Below are 6,000 nucleotides of genomic sequence, written 5' to 3' on the forward strand. Positions count from 1 at the left end.
TCACACGCTCTGTAAAAAGGTTTTCGGGGGTTTTACGTTGGAAAATAAAGAACGTGAAAATGTAACGTCTAAAATGTAAAAGGTTTTGACTTTTTGCTGTTTTTGCCGACACTTTTATGGTTTAACATCATCATTTATCACACACGTGTCACTTTCCATTTCCTGTTCAGCGACGCAACAAATGCTGAGAGTAAAGTTACTTCAAAGTGATGTTACGAGTATTTCGAGTACACGTTTATACTGAGCGGAGCCAAATCCAAACAGAAATGTGCAATCAGGCTTGTTCGTTTTTGTGACTTGAGAGAAACGCCGATCGGTTCTGGAAGATGAATATCCAATAATTTATCCAATAGAGGCGGGACTGTCGAGCTGCATTGATTAATTTGACGCATGCCTGTCCCTGATTGGCCGGTCCGCCTGTCAATCACACCCACCTGAACTCCCGGAGATGAAAACAGAAAACAGAGTCGCATAGATCTGCACGAAATACTGATTCTGGACACGGCGAATGTTCAAAATGTGAATTATTACGTAACATAGTTCATTGGTTGATCCATTTGCACATTAATATTAAGTTAATAATCACAGTTCTGTGTTTTTGGGCCTGAGCTTAACTTTAGGATGAATGTTAATGTTTCATTCATAAATGACACAAAATCCTGTCAAACATAATGAGACTTTAGACGAACGACGTGAAACCGTTCCATTCACAAGACGTTTTCCTCTTCACTTCTCGACCCTCGTGTCGGTATTTGAGCTGCTCAAAGTCAAAACGCAGACGTGTGAGTCGTGGCGTGATGTTTGAGTCGTGGCGTGATGTTTGAGTCGTGGCGTGATGTTTGAGTCGTGGCGTGATGTTTGAGGCGTGATGTTTGAGTCGTGGCGTGATGTTTGAGTCGTGGCGTGATGTTTGAGTCGTGGCGTGATGTTTGAGTCGTGGCGTGATGTTTGAGTCGTGGCGTGATGTTTGAGTCGTGGCGTGACGTTTGAGTCGTGGCGTGACGTTTGAGTCGTGGCGTGACGTTTGAGTCGTGGCGTGATGTTTGAGTCGTGGCGTGATGTTTGAGTCGTGGCGTGATGTTTGAGTCGTGGCGTGATGTTTGAGTCGTGGCGTGACGTTTGAGTCGTGGCGTGATGTTTGAGTCGTGGCGTGATGTTTGAGTCGTGGCGTGATGTTTGAGTCGTGGCGTGATGTTTGAGTCGTGGCGTGATGTTTGAGGCGTGATGTTTGAGTCGTGGCGTGATGTTTGAGTCGTGGCGTGATGTTTGAGTCGTGGCGTGATGTTTGAGGCGTGGCGTGATGTTTGAGGCGTGATGTTTGAGTCGTGGCGTGATGTTTGAGTCGTGGCGTGATGTTTGAGTCGTGGCGTGATGTTTGAGTCGTGGCGTGATGTTTGAGTCGTGGCGTGATGTTTGAGTCGTGGCGTGATGTTTGAGGCGTGGCGTGATGTTTGAGGCGTGATGTTTGAGTCGTGGCGTGATGTTTGAGTCGTGGCGTGATGTTTGAGTCGTGGCGTGATGTTTGAGTCGTGGCGTGATGTTTGAGGCGTGATGTTTGAGTCGTGGCGTGATGTTTGAGTCGTGGCGTGATGTTTGAGTCGTGGCGTGATGTTTGAGTCGTGGCGTGATGTTTGAGGCGTGGCGTGATGTTTGAGGCGTGATGTTTGAGTCGTGGCGTGATGTTTGAGTCGTGGCGTGATGTTTGAGTCGTGGCGTGATGTTTGAGTCGTGGCGTGATGTTTGAGTCGTGGCGTGACGTTTGAGTCGTGGCGTGACGTTTGAGTCGTGGCGTGACGTTTGAGTCGTGGCGTGATGTTTGAGTCGTGGCGTGATGTTTGAGTCGTGGCGTGATGTTTGAGTCGTGGCGTGACGTTTGAGTCGTGGCGTGATGTTTGAGTCGTGGCGTGATGTTTGAGTCGTGGCGTGATGTTTGAGTCGTGGCGTGATGTTTGAGTCGTGGCGTGATGTTTGAGGCGTGATGTTTGAGTCGTGGCGTGATGTTTGAGTCGTGGCGTGATGTTTGAGTCGTGGCGTGATGTTTGAGTCGTGGCGTGATGTTTGAGGCGTGATGTTTGAGTCGTGGCGTGATGTTTGAGTCGTGGCGTGATGTTTGAGTCGTGGCGTGATGTTTGAGTCGTGGCGTGATGTTTGAGTCGTGGCGTGATGTTTGCTGATGTTTGACGTTTGTGAGCGACGCCCGAAGCGTGAGGGGCGTGTCATATTTATGAGGGTCTGTGCGGGGGATTTCACAGACGCTTTTGTGACATTGACTTTGTACCGTCGCTGGAAATGTGGCACTTAATAAACTTTGGATGTGAAAATTCAAACTGAACGCCTTTGATCTTCTCTCACAGGATCCACCGAACTTTTTGTTCCTCAAAACATGTTTTCATGTGTGTCATCCCAGTCAAACACTTATTACACTAAGGTCACACTATTATTACACTGTTATTACACTAAGGTCACACTATTATTACACTGTTATTACACTAAGGTCACACTATTATTACACTGTTATTACACTAAGGTCACACTATTATTACACTGTTATTACACTAAGGTCACACTATTATTACACTGTTATTACACTAAGGTCACACTGTTATTACACTAAGCTCACACTATTATTACACTATTATTACACTAAGGTCACGATCATACGCAGGTCACACTGTTATTACACTAAGGGGACACTATTATTACACTGTTATTACACTAAGGTCACACTATTACACTCTTATTACACGTAACGTCACTATTACATGCAGGTCACACTGTTATTACACTAAGGTCACACTGTTATTAGACTCTTATTACACTAAGGTCACACTGTTATTACACTAAGGTCACACTGTTATTAGACTCTTATTACACTAAGGTCACACTGTTATTACACTAAGGTCACACTGTTATTAGACTCTTATTACACTAAGGTCACACTGTTATTACACTAAGGTCACACTGTTATTAGACTCTTATTACACTAAGGTCACACTGTTATTACACTAAGGTCACACTGTTATTAGACTCTTATTACACTAAGGTCACACTGTTATTACACTAAGGTCACACTGTTATTAGACTCTTATTACACTAAGGTCACACTGTTATTACACTAAGGTCACACTGTTATTAGACTCTTATTACACTAAGGTCACACTGTTATTACACTAAGGTCACACTGTTATTAGACTCTTATTACACTAAGGTCACACTGTTATTAGACTCTTATTACACTAAGGTCACACTGTTATTACACTAAGGTCACACTGTTATTAGACTCTTATTACACTAAGGTCACACTGTTATTACACTAAGGTCACACTGTTATTAGACTCTTATTACACTAAGGTCACACTGTTATTACACTAAGGTCACACTGTTATTAGACTCTTATTACACTAAGGTCACACTGTTATTACACTAAGGTCACACTGTTATTAGACTCTTATTACACTAAGGTCACACTGTTATTACACTAAGGTCACACTGTTATTAGACTCTTATTACACTAAGGTCACACTGTTATTACACTAAGGTCACACTGTTATTAGACTCTTATTACACTAAGGTCACACTGTTATTACACTAAGGTCACACTGTTATTAGACTCTTATTACACTAAGGTCACACTGTTATTACACTAAGGTCACACTGTTATTAGACTCTTATTACACTAAGGTCACACTGTTATTACACTAAGGTCACACTGTTATTAGACTCTTATTACACTAAGGTCACACTGTTATTAGACTGATTTTGTTAACATATAATTAATGCAAAGCAACAATAACTATTATTAAATTGACCATTTAAAGGTCTAGAAGTTTCGCTCTGGAAAAACGATGATGTGCTGGTGTGTTAACCACTCTGCCACTGTAAACGTCACAGAAAGAGTCGAGTCCAGATGTTCTTCCCTGTAGCAGAGACTTTATTGATGCAGAGGAAGCCAAATTTAAACTTTTTCACAATAAAATATTTCCCAAAACATTTGAAAGTGTCACCACTTTGGCGCCCCCTGTGGCCGCGCTCTAAACACACACTTCTACCTCAAAGTATTCACCAGTTTGAGTCTTTCATGCGAAAGGACTCGAAACACACGAGGTCTAAGCTCTAAGAAAATATAGAATCCAAACGTTCAGACAAAAAATAAATGTACACGAGTCATTTTTGTTACAAATGTACAGCTCCTTCCAAAGTCCATGTGAATATCACAAAGTATGTCCTCAACCAGACGCCGGGCGGAGTCAACCAGACGCCGGGCGGAGTCTTCCAGTGTGTGAGAAAAAGCAGCAAAACAAATGAGAAAACACACGGTTTTATATTAAAATCATGTGGAAAGAACACGTTTGAGTCGAGTGTTTTCAAAATGTCAAGATGAAATGTTTTGTCAAGAGCATAAAATAAATTCCACTTTTATTGTCATTTTAACTGTTTTAACATTTATAGAAATAATAATGACATTTTAAAAGGTTCAACATATTTAGACGGTGTTAACTTTAACTTTACAAATGTATTTTATGTTTAAAGATGTTTCCAGTGTAATAAAACTTTGAATTTGCTTTGAAGTTAAAGGCTCTAAACCTGATTTTGACTGTTTTGAAACGTGACAAACAGAAATACTTCATGTTTTACACAAATCTGTGGTAAAAGTGTTTTAAAACGCTTTCTCTGCGTCTGAATATAGAGCCTTTTATTCTCAGAAGCAGGAAGTACGCCGTTAGCATGCTAATGTTTGTTAGCATGCTAATGTTTATTAGCATGCTAATGTTTGTTAGCTTCACCTGCGACTCGCTCTGAGACTGGTGAAAAGTGATTTTAAAGTGAATATTCCAGACGTTCTGAATACTTTATATAAGTGTGAAGAGTTTAACATGATCCAGTTCACTGAGCGCTCACTGACCGCTCACTGACTGATCACTGACCGCTCACTGACTGATCACTGACCGCTCACTGACCGCTCACTGACTGATCACTGACCGCTCACTGACCGCTCACTGACTGATCACTGACCGATCACTGACCGCTCACTGACCGCTCACTGACTGATCACTGACCGATCACTGACCGCTCACTGACCGCTCACTGACTGATCACTGACCGCTCACTGACCGCTCACTGACTGATCACTGAGCGATCATGGACTCTGCTGCGGCGTAACTCTAAGTTTGACGATGTTGTTGAAGTTCAAACTGTATATATATTGTAGGACGTTATTCCACTTTTACAGCTTTTAGATGAGGGTCGCCTGTGACAAACTCGTGGACACTTGAGGTCAGAGCTGAAGGTCAGAGCTGAAGGTCAGAACTGAAGGTCAGAGCTGAGGTCAGAGCTGAAGGTCAGAGCTGAAGGTCAGAGCTGAAGGTCAGAACTGAAGGTCAGAGCTGAGGTCAGAGCTGAAGGTCAGAGCTGAAGGTCAGAGCTGAAAGTAAAGGCTGAAGGTCAGAGCTGAAGGTCAAAGCTGAAGGTCAGAACTGAAGGTCAGAGCTGAAGGTAAAGGCTGAAGGTCAAAGCTGAAGGTCAGAGCTGAAGGTCAGAGCTGAAGGTCAAAGCTGAAGGTCAGAACTGAAGGTCAGAGCTGAAGGTAAAAGCTGAAAGTCAAAGCTGAAGGTCAGAACTGAAGGTCAGAGCTGAAGGTCAGAACTGAAGGTCAGAGCTGAAAGTAAAGGCTGAAGGTCAGAGCTGAAGGTCAAAGCTGAAGGTCAAAGCAGAAGGTCAGAGCTGAAGGTCAGAGCTGAAGGTCAAAGCAGAAGGTCAGAGCTGAAGGTCAGAGCTGAAGGTCAAAGCTGAAGGTCAGAACTGAAGGTCAGAGCTGAAGGTAAAGGCTGAAGGTCAAAGCTAAAGGTCAAATCTGAAGGTCAGAACTGAAGGTCAAAGCTGAAGGTCAAAGCAGAAGGTCAGAGCTGAAGGTCAGAGCTGAAGGTCAAAGCAGAAGGTCAGAGCTGAAGGTCAGAGCTGAAGGTCAAAGCTGAAGGTCAGAACTGAAGGTCAGAGCTGAAG

This window comes from Eucyclogobius newberryi, unplaced genomic scaffold (assembly GCF_026437365.1).
Source record: "Eucyclogobius newberryi isolate DKJ021-1_F unplaced genomic scaffold, fEucNew1.0.hap1 SCAF_8, whole genome shotgun sequence".
NCBI classification, from domain to species: domain Eukaryota; kingdom Metazoa; phylum Chordata; class Actinopteri; order Gobiiformes; family Gobiidae; genus Eucyclogobius; species Eucyclogobius newberryi.